The 12,108-nt window shown below is 41.7% G+C and overlaps 1 protein-coding gene across 1 annotated transcript in view; it reads right to left on the reverse strand.

Annotated features, from left to right (window-relative positions):
* Positions 1-12,108, reverse strand: part of dhrs11a (dehydrogenase/reductase 11a) — a 230,531-nt gene that overhangs the window by 120,680 nt on the left and 97,743 nt on the right. The window lies entirely within an intron of this gene.

Here is a 12,108-nt window from a genome sequence, read left to right on the forward strand (position 1 = left end):
CAACACATATATATATATCACATATATACACACACACACGCTTTATGGGTGATGATTGTTTTACTCTTTTTATCTTTATTTTATTTTATTGTAGAATCACCTCCTATCTGCGCACAGCAGGGCAGCCGTGGGCGGATGCGTATGGTGTATTCACTCCATGTTATCGTGCATTGCGCTGTCAGTGTTATTTTGATAAAAGAATTTGAACAACATATAAGAAGCGTATAAATTATTAAACAGTAAAACAGTAACATTTAAGAAGTAAAGTTACATTAAGTACTACTGCAGTGCCTTCGGGTATACCTCATTTTTTGTTTGCCCATTACATGCTTAAATGTATAAATGTTTTGGTGCACCTACCCGAGAACACGCGACATATAACCGAGCGTGGGAGACGCATGGATTTTAAACACGCGTTGAGTTCATCTGCTGGTCTCCCTCGTGGAATAACTGGTAATGTTTGACTAAAATCTGCAGCGAATAAAACGACATTACCTCCTATTTTTTTTTTTACGATCTCTGAGATCTTGCTTTTTTCGGTTCAAGGCTTCATAAGCTCTTTTATGTTGTATGGTGTACTTATCCCAAACCATCATCTTTGAATGTTGCAAGACTTTCGCCTTGTATGTAGATCGGGGTAATTACATTCATTGCATTCGTAGTCTGAATCACAATCTGATTGTATGGGTGGTTACCTGGCACTGTAGGGTTGCCACCCGTCCTTTAAAATACGGAATCGTGCCGCGTTTGACAATGAAATTGCGCGTCCCGTTTTGAATCAATACTGGACGGGATTTATCCCGTATTTTTTTAATCATTTTTTTTTTAAAGCAGCGTCTCATGCAAATCATCCCACACGCATTTTATGAAGATGCCTCCTTTCCTACTTTTGATTGGGTAATACTTGATGTCATTGTTAGTTTGATTGGTGTTTTTAACTGTCCAGTGAGGAGGGCGTGTCTTTTAAGTACAGTCTGCAAAGTGTTGGCACTGAGATGTGGCGTCAGCGCCATACTTGAAGCCCCTAACGTTGCGGTCAGCAAGTCGGCTAACATCCGCCATGTGTCGTCTTTTAGTTGCGAGAAGCAGATCATAGAATGGTTGAAACTGTTGCCCCATACGTTGCGCCACGGCGTGTGGTTCGTTTATACCTCGTGTCTTCTCATTAAACTTTTATCTCGCGAATATGTTATTGCAATCCGCAGCGGGAGCGTTTCTATAAACTTTATTTAAACTTACGTTTTACACCGTGGTTTGTTTCCCTTATGAACATGCTTGTATGCTTAACTCGCTCCGTTCTCAATTGTTTAATTAATTTTTTGCTCTTCGCTGTTTGCGGCTGTTCCTCCATTTCCCCCTACTTCGTTCTTTTATCTTGCGAATATGTTATTGCAATCCTTAACGGGAGCGTTTCAATAAACTGATTGAAAATAGTTTTGCATTTACCTTTTTAGTAAAAGGCGAGCTTTTAAGCTGAGAAATCACCCCGTAAATGCACACGTTTAATTGGACATGTGTTAATATGTATGGTTACACAGTATTAAAAGACAGTGAACAACGTCAGTTACCTTTGTTCCCGCGTTTGATAAAAGGTGAGCTTTTAAGCCTGAGAAATCACCCCGTAAATGCACACGTTTAATTGCACATGTGTTAATATGTATGCTTACACAGTATTAAAAGACAGTCAAAAATTAACGTCATTTACCTTCGTTCCCGCGTGCGACTCGTGCTGTAAATCTCTTCCTTGTTTTTAGTTCACGTGATTACGTAGGAGGCGTGATGACACGATACGTGACTCCGCCTCCTCCATTACAGTGTATGGACAAAAAATATGTTCCAGTTATGACCATTACGCTTTGAATTTCGAAATGAAACCTGCCTAACTTTTGTAAGTAAGCTGTAAGGAATGAGTCTGCCAAATTTCAGCCTTCTACCTACACGGGAAGTTGGAGAATTAGTGATGAGTGAGTCAGTGAGTGAGTGAGTCAGTCAGTGAGGGCTTTGCCTTTTATTAGTATAGATACCTTATAAACATTGGTAAGTCTGTGAGATTAGGCATTCTGACAAAGGCTACTTATTAATAATACAATAGGGGAAAGTAGAGCAATATATATTACTCTACCAAGACAAAACAGTGGTATGACCAAAATTCTATATCACAGTATTTTTCAAAATTATACCGGTTTCACGGTATTCAACGGTATTTTTTTCCCATGCATGAGTGGATGTTAACCACATTTTCCACTGCAATTACTGCAGAAGACTGGCTAAGAATAACCTATTCCACTGTCATGAGCATTGTACAAAAAAACATTTTAATGTGCACACAAGTACAGTGATCCCTCGCTATATCGCGCTTCGCCTTTCGCGACTTCACTCCATTGCGGATTTTATATGTAAGCATATTTAAATATATATCGCGGATTTTTCGCTGCTTCGCGGGTTTCTGAGGACAATGGGTCTTTTAATTTCTGGTACATGCTTCCTCAGTTGGTTTGCCCAGTTGATTTCATACAAGGGACGCTATTGGCAGATGGCTGAGAAGCTACCCAGCTTACTTTCTCTCTCTTGCGCTGACTATCTGTGATCCTGACGTAGGGGGTGTGAGCAGGGGGGCTGTTCGCACACCTAGACGATACAGACGCTCGTCTAAAAATGCTGAAAGATTATCTTCATGTTGCTACCTTCTGTGTGCAGCTTTTAAGTATGCTGGACGGTGCTTCACATACTTAAAAGCTCGAAGGGCACGTATTGATTTTTTTATCCGTGTGTCTCTCTCTCTCTCTCTTTCTCTGCTCCTGACGGAGGGGGTGTGAGCTGCCGCCTTCAAAAGCTTTGTGCCGCGGTGCTTCACATACTTACAAGCCAAACAGCCCTATTGATTTGTTTGCTCCTTTGAAGAGGAAGATATGTTTGCATTCTTTTAATTGTGAGACAGAACTGTCATCTCTGTCTTGTCATGGAGCACAGTTTAAACTTTTGAAAAAGAGACAAATGTTTGTTTGCAGTGTTTGAATAACGTTCCTGTCTCTCTACAACCTCCTGTGTTTCTGTGCAAATCTGTGACCCAAGCATGACAATATAAAAATAACCATATAAACATATGGTTTCTACTTTGCGGATTTTCTTATTTCGCGGGTGGCTCTGGAACGCAACCCCCACGATGGAGGAGGGATTACTGTATTAATACATGTTTGCATGGGGGTGGCACTAATGAAGAGTAGGAATCACATTGCATGACACTTGCAGTCAAAATATAGAACCTTTTTTATTGAACAAATTTTGCAAACAACATAAGATAAAATTTTGACAACATATTTCAACTATCCAAAGAGGCATTTAGACTTAGTAAAATATCCAGAGGTGCTTGTCAAAAGTTGTATTGCACTGAACAAGTCTTAGAAAAGGAACAAATAGTGAATATTTTTTGTAAACCAACTACACTTTCAGTTAATGTTAACAATCTCTGTCCACTGACACGTTAAAGTGACTTTTTAAACAACTTTACCATCATTAAACTGCATAATATTTAAACTAATTAATAATAACAATAAATAATAGTGCAACTTCCAGTAATAATACTATTACTTCCAAGACTTCAAAGCCCAGGTGCATTACACAGTATTTCACCAAATTAAAATAAAACAAGTGCAACTTGGTGATGACATCTTTACCAACTAAGGCAAACTGCATTAATGTGGACCTGGCTTCAAGCTAAGCTATACACATAAATAATAAAGCTGCAACTTGCATTTATAATGCTATTTGTGGTATAGCCCTACGGAAGCACATTAGGACCACAGTGAAGAAAAAAAAAAACTATATGTCGAGAATATAGTTGACATGTTGACTTTATTCTCGTCATTTCCACTTTAATCTTGACGCTTATGTCGAGATTAAAGTCGACATTTCCACTTTATTCTCATAGTTTATTTTGTCATTAAAATAGAATGTCGTAAACTAAATTTCATCCTAAAATCAATGTTTAATTTACTAGAGTTTCTCAAACCCCGTCATAAGTTCATGTAGCACATTAAATGCTTTGTGTTGTGTTCCCCGACCCAGTTGTTAATCGCTAAGCGCTTCTTAAACTGACTTCCACCGCACTAAAAGGAGGCGCCGCCAGCGATCGCAGAATACATTCACTTCATGATATTCCTGCTCTCTGAAAATTTAGAATGCTAAGATAAATACTTGATATTTTCATGATAAATGCATTAAAGCAGGTATTAAACATGCACGATAGTGAGGCGGTAGTGCTGCTCCATCGCAGTAAGGGGTCCCCAAGTGTACGTTCAGTGTAAACTTTATGGCGGGTGTGACAAGGCTTCAAAAAACTAGATGTATGAATGGGTATCGCACAGGTTTAACTTTAATATTGTGTAAATGTTGGGTTCGTGATCTGGTGGTCGGAGACATGAACACAGAAATCAATGGATATTCTTCTGAGCAAGCTTTCTTTATTGCATGCATGCTGTCTCTATTTGACGTACCAAACCCCCAGTTCCTATCATTATTCTTTCTCCACATAACCAATCACCACACAGTAAACGTCTTTGTGAAATTAAACCTAGTTATAAACTTTGACCACAGAGTATTCAGAACTTTAAAAAAATCTTTGTTATACATGTTTAAATATGCTATCCATTCAGGATTGCGCCCATCCCAGCAAGCATTGTGTGCAAGGTAGGAGCAAATCCTGAACAGGGTGCCAGCACATCGCACGGTGAATATGAGCAACACATACACTAAGGGTTAATATAGCATAACAAAACCCCACATCCTACAGTACATGACTTTGAAAGGAAACTGAAGCACGCAGAGTAAACCCACCAGAAAAACATACAAATTCAAAGCAGGGAACCCCTGGTACCCCTTTGCTGCGAGGCAGCAGTGGAACCTGCATGCCACCGTGTCCCCAAATGATTAATATATGCTTTAATGCATTTCATCATGAAAATTATATCAAGTACTTATCTTAGCATTCTAAATGTTCAGGGAGCAGGAATATCATGAAATTAATGTATTCTGTGTGCTGCCTGCACCTCCTCTTAGTGCAAGAGGAAGTCATTTTAACATGGCTCCAGGAACATAATACAAAGCATTTAATGTGCTACATAACGTACGACGGGTTTGAGAAAATTTAGTAAATTAAATATTCATTTTAAGACGAAGTTTAGTTTATGATGTTCTACTTTAATGACAAATTATGAGAAAAAAGTCAACATGTCGACTTTAATCTTGACATAAACTGCAAAAATAAAGTAGAAATGTCGAGAATAAAGTCAACATGATGACTTTATTCTCTCATAAGCGTCGAGATTAAAGTGGAAATGTCGAGAATAAAGTCAACATGTCATCACACTATTACACAGTACCCAGGTACATTACACAGTATTGAAAAAAATAAAACAAGTACAACTTGGCTTGCAGTATTATCCAGTAGTATAGAAACAGTATTCACACATTGGAACATAATGGTCCACATCCAACCTTTTAAATTCAAAGTATCTCCAGACAACAGACGTGACTCCTTTTTCCGGCAAAAGTTCTTCTGTGTCATCATTTTCATCTTTATTGTCTGCTACAGCTTCAGTTTCGGAATGTTCTCTGTCCATTTTCACCGCGCAATACCTCCATTACCGCATGTACTCTGTTATATGCCTGTTTAGCGGTGTAGCAGTGAAAAAGAGCCCTCGCGCAACACCTCCACAAATGCAAGTTCTCCTTTGTATGGTTGTATGTGTTTTGCGGTGTAGCAGTGAAAAAGGTTCCCCTTAAACAGTTTCTTGCTGCGCCACGTTCCAAACGTTGTTTAGGCAATTTAAACCGGTGTTGCAGTATAAGAAAAATCCATATCATAACAAAAATAAAAAATGATTTTCAGTATGAACAGGTATACCGCCCAGCACTAACTAAAATATGAAAAACGTTTCTGTTTCAACGATGTGTTTACATAGATTTTTGTAGAAACGGAACATACATGAAATGCATGTGTTCCAATAGTGCTGGGCGGTATACCGGTTCATACCAAAAACCGTTTTTTAAAACGGGCAGTGTCCGTTGGGCAGTCGGGGCGGAGTCGTTGGGCAGCTGATATTCACCAGCTGCCTCCCCGCGCACTCTTCTGCCACGCCGTCTGTCATTACAGCCACGTCTTGTGTAGTGGGCGGAGCGGCCTGGCAAGCAGTACTGACCATCACTGCAGCCGCTTCGCTCCGCCCCCCCAATTTCTCTGTGGCCCAGGCTCCACTCACCTGCACTGCTGCGTCCTGCAGGCTGGAGGCCGACGCCCCCCGTCTCTCCAGCCATTTCACAATGGCTGCCATTGGGGCACCGATCCTCTTTTCTAAATCCTCCTTCGTCTCCTGCAGGACCTGAAAAAGCTTAAGTAGGGACTGCAGAGGAAGAAGCACATGTTGCAACTCCCGTGCAGCCCAAAACACATTAAATTCTTCGTCCCCTTCTGCCAACCGCGAGCCATCACGGCCCTGCGGAATCTCCGCAGGCCCGTTCGGGTGACCAGGAGGCTCGGGGAGAAGGTCCGTCGGCCCTGCCTGCGACCTTTCCTCGGCGGGCAACTGACACACGCCCTCCCCCCCTTCACCTGTTTCCGAAAGGAGCTCCTGCTCCTTGAGCGGCGACACCACGTCCCACAAAACACAAGTCCACAACAACAACAGCACTCTTTCTCCTCTCCCACCACTCCTCCACAAGCTTAGTCCTCCTTCCTCCCGACTCTGGCTCTTCTTCTTCTTCTTTCTCTTCTTCTTCTCTTTCACCTTCGACCTCCTCTCGCCCTCCTCACAAGCTTCGTCTTCTTCCTCCCAACTCTGGCTCTTCGAGTGGTGGTGGCTGGCCCTTTTTATACCCCACCCGGAAGCATTCCAGGTGCTTGATCACCTGGACCTAATTGCATTTCCGGGTGGGGCTGAGGAATTGACCAGCCGGGCTGCCAAGTCCTTGCAGCCCCCCCTGGCGGCCATCCGAGCCCCCAACCAGGCTGTGGAGGACTCCATCTCCCATGGAGCCATGTGCCGGGTTGGGGAATCATTGGCTGCCAGGGAGGCTGCCCCCAAGCGTCCCGGGGGAGGTATTGAACAGTCCATGGCTGCTCCCCCGGAACAGATGCAGCAGAGGCGTCCCTGCCAGGCATGGAACCCGGCTGTCCTTTACAATATATACATACATACTTTCACATACATATATATATATATATATATATATATATATATATATATATATATATATATATATATATATATATACACATATCTACATATATACAGTAATCCCTCGCTACTTCGCAGTTCACTTTTCGCGGATTCACGACTTCGCGGGTTTTTAAATATAGTAGTAGTATTTCCTAGTCTAAGAACAACAAAACAAGTTCGGTGACTAAGTGCGTTGTAACACGGGCTGTGATTGTTACATGGGAGGGAGACGACAAATCACAGCTTCCCGCTTTCTAATCGGGCCTGTGATTGGTGCTTTGACTGATGCCTAGATCCCATAGTATCTCCCCTTAGGAGAGGCGTTAGGCAAGTGTAATTGAATAGCGGCGCTGCAAGTTTAGTTTCTTTTCAATAAAGTCAGGCGTTAGGCAAGTGTCATTGAATATCGGCACTGCAAGTTTAGTTTCTTTTCAATAAAGTCAGGCATTAGGCAAGTGTAATTGAATAGCGGCGCGTCATTGAATAGCGGCGCTGCAAGTTTAGTTTCTTTTCAATAAAGTCAGGCATTAGGCAAGTGTCATTGAATAGCGGCACTGCAAGTTTAATTTCTTTTCAATAAAGTCAGGCATTAGGCAAGTGTAATTGAATAGCGGCGCGTCACTGAATGAGTCAGTGAGGGCTTTGCCTTTTATTAGTATAGATTTATTAGTTTATATATTATGCAGTTTAACCCTTTAACCGCCAACTCCCTAAATATTCCCCACGCCAGGCGAAATCTGAACAATTTTCGTTTTTTTACTTTTTTACATTTTTTTTACATTTTTTACATTTATTCAAGCAGTATTGACCACTAAATGTTGTGCAAGTTCTAGAAATGGGCAAACACATAATAAAGCACAAAATGTACCTTTTCTCAGGCTTCTGGATTTATTGTCAACTACAAAAACGGAACAGTCAAAAGTAATTCAAAAGTCAAAAGTAGTTCAGTCAATCATAGTTTCATTCCCAGTATTTGAGTTTGCTGTGCCACAGGCCAAAGCAGGGAACTGCACAAAGTCCTGGATTGCTGGGACACTTTGAGCAGAAGGTCTTGACGTCTCTACGCTGACCCTTCTTTGAACAGACATGACAGCGTTTTTCTGAAAGTCCAAAGTCCTTACATTCATCTGGCAACACTGCTGAAATACTACTCATAGGATCCTCTTTGCCAGTGTATACACGAAATCTATAAATGTAACCTGAATTCTCAGCTAAGCAAAACATCTTGATACCAAACCGTGCCCTTTTCAATGGTAGATACTGTCGAAACTGTAAGCGGCCCTTCCACGACAATAAACTTTGATCAACTGCAACTGACGGTCCAGGCATGTAGGGCAACTGAAATGCTTCAAATAAATGATCAATCAAAGGACGTAGCTTGAACAAGTGGTCGCGGTTTGGATCTTTCTTATCTGGCTCATTTCTGTTGTCATTCAAATGAAAGAATTTCAGCAGCAAAGAGAATCGGTTACGTGTCATGACAGCTGCAAAAATAGGTGTTGCATACATAGGATCTGTAGACCAGTACATCTCAATATCTGGTTTTCTGATTATTCCCATCAACATCAAAATCCCAATGAATTTTTTCATTTCGTTTTCATCAGTGTCAAACCAAGCACGAACACGGGAATGTGGAGGTAAATTGGGATTTTTCTCAATAAACTGTGCTGCATACAGATTTGTCTGATGAACAAAATGTCTGATCAAATCAGGTGACACAAACAGCTCATAAAACTGCTCAGCAGTGTAATTGTTTACATCAACAATAAAGCCACACGTTCCCTCAAATGAATGCAGAAAAGGTAGTTCACCACGGGCAGCAGCCCAGCTGAGATGCTGGGGATACACCCACTCAGCGCCGTCATCCGATGCGTCTTCATTCACAGTATCATGCAGCGCACGTTGCTGCTCATCACTGTCGCTAAAATCTTCTTCAGAACTGCTACAATCATGATCAGAACTGTCCAAAATCGCCTGCAAAGCCTCACTTGAAGTCAGTTTACGTTTCGCCATATTCACAGCTGTTACATGCGAATCACGTCACATGACCGGCCAAAACAACCACAGACTTGTCGAAATACAACGTAGTAATAATACCCACGCCAAACCGTCAGTTATACTACTTGCCAGGCATTCATATAACCACAGGCAAATGTGCCGGATAATTCCGGCAGTATGGCGTTAGCAATAAAACAACGGTGCCGGATATATCCGGCAGAGAGCGGTTAAGGGGTTAATGATGGTAAAGTTGTTTAAAAAGTCACTTTAACATGTCAGTGGACAGAGATTGTTAACATTAACAAAGTGTAGTTGGTTTACAAAAAATATTTGCCATTTATTCCTTTTCTAAGACATGTTCAGTGCAATACAACTAAATGCCTCTTTGGATGGTTGACAATTTGTTGTCAAAGTTTTAGTTTAAGTGGTTTGCAAAATTTGTTCAATAAAAAGGTTCTATATTTTGACAGCAACTGTCATGCAGTGTGATTCCTTCTCTTCATTAGTGCCCCCCCCCCCCCCCTTGAAAACTATCACTTTATGGAGCCATGCAAACCTGTATTAATACTTGTGTGCACATTAAAATGTTTTTTTGTACAATGTACAATTCTCATGACAGTGGAATAGGTTATTCTTAGCCAGTCTACTGCAGTAATTGCAGTGGAAAATGTTATTAACTCATGCATGGGAAAAAAATACCGTCGAATACCGTGAAACCGGTACAATCTTGAAAAATACCGTGATACAGAATTTTGGTCATACCGCCCAGCACTATGTTCCAAATAACAATCTATTATTGACCGCTTCGGTTGCGTAACGGTATCAACTATTGACTGGTAATCAAAACTTCACGGGTTTGACCCCGGACAAGTCCGTTTAAGGGTGGAGGGGTGGCTCTGAGGCTAAGGATCTGTGCTAGCATCTCGAAGGTTGCCGGTTCGAATCCCCGTCACTGCCAAAAGAGGTGCTACTCTGCTGGGCCCTTGAGCAAGGCCCTTAACCTTCAATTGCTCCTGGCTGACCCTGCGCTCTGACCCCAAGGGGTATGCGAAAAAGATGCATTTCACTACGTGTTGTCCTCTATAACTATGAATGTGACAAATAAATAAAGAATTAAGAATTTCCCTATACAACTCTAGGTACCTGACTCCCAGATAATCAAGGCTTGAGCTGGGAGAACTTTGTGCCTGTTCTGCGGTGGTGGGGGGGAAGGAATAGTAGGCTGCTTGCTGCTTGTCTTGATCAGAACATTTACAAGACAAAAGACGCTGATGGAGAGGTGCAAAGGGATTTAAGGTGGGCCGGGTTTACAAATTTTTTCGTAGACTTTGGTAATTCTAGTGTTAATGTAACAATACGTTTTAAATTAGGAAACTATAAATAAAAGAGTAATTGGAGAAGTTTCACCACCCTACACAGACTGAAAGCATCTACAAACAGGATACAACAAAGCTGTAAACAAGGCACAATATGCTTACTGTTCCAGATTAAAATATGAAATATTACTAATCCTCTTATTTTATTCTGAATAATTACTGAAATGACAAATACATTTAAAATGACTGACACATCAGCTCTTAATATTAGTAGCAATTGCTATAGGACCTTTTATTAATAAACTAGATAAAATATAGACTGTGTAGTCAGCTTCCAGATCAAGCAGATCTGTGTCACATGCCACCCCCTATGCTTACCACCAGAGCAAACTGAAAGCAAAGACAGAACAGAATGTTACATCTGATTTCCAAAATGAAATCTACTGCTTGTACTACTTTAAGAAACCTACTCTGGACTGCTCAGATGTTAACCACTACAGACCAGTATCCCTGCTCTCTTTTCTTTCTAAAGTACTGGAACGAGCAGTTTATAACCAACTTAATGTGTTTTTGTCTAATAACGCCCTTCTTGACCCTCACCAGTCTGGATTCAAAGCAGCTCATTCTACCGAGACTGCACTTCTTGCTGTCTCTGAAACCCTTCACACAGCCAGATCTACCAACCTGTCCTCAGTCCTCATACTTCTGGACCTATCTGCAGCCTTTGACACGGTCAACCATCAGATACTTCTGGAAACTCTCTCTAGTCTTGGGATCTCAGGCACTGTCTGGCAATGGTTTGCTTCTTACCTTGCTGACTGGACATTCCAGGTTGCCTGGCAAGGCTCCCAGTCAGCTCCACGAAGACTGACCACTGGTGTTCCTCAGGGCTCTGTCCTAGGACCCCTTCTCTTCTCCTTATACACAGGTTCTCTTGGGAAGGTAATAGCTGGACATGGATTCTCTTACCACTGCTATGCGGATGACACTCAACTCATTCTCTCCTTTCCACCAGATGACCAGCAGGTCTCAACCCGCATCTCAAACTGCCTTGCTGATATCTCCTCATGGATGACTTCCCACCACCTCAAGTTGAATCCCAGCAAGACTGAACTCTTGTACATCAAAGGCAACTCATCTCCAAATCTTGACCTTGCAATCTCTTTTGACAACTCGGTTATCGTCCCCTCAAAAACATAATTAAGTCTTGGTGTCACTCTAGATGAAGAATTGTCTTTTTCTCCACACATCAGCAACCTCTCCAGGTCCTGCAGATATCTTCTTTACAACATCAGGAGAATCCGCCCCTTTCTCACTACAGAGGCTACTCAGCTTCTCGTCCAGACCTTGGTCATCTCTAAGCTGGACTACTGCAACTCTCTGATGTCTGGACTTTCACTAAAGGCAAAACGACCACTTCAATTGATCCAGAATGCAGCTGCAAGACTCATTTTTAATATTCCCAAATTCTCACACACTACACCTCTGCTGCAGAACCTGCACTGGCTCCCTGTGGCTGCCCGCATCAGGTTCAAAACCCTAACACTTGCCTTTAAGGCCAAAACTGGTACTGCACCACC

Source organism: Erpetoichthys calabaricus, chromosome 8 (genome assembly GCF_900747795.2).
Source record: "Erpetoichthys calabaricus chromosome 8, fErpCal1.3, whole genome shotgun sequence".
Taxonomy (NCBI): domain Eukaryota; kingdom Metazoa; phylum Chordata; class Cladistia; order Polypteriformes; family Polypteridae; genus Erpetoichthys; species Erpetoichthys calabaricus.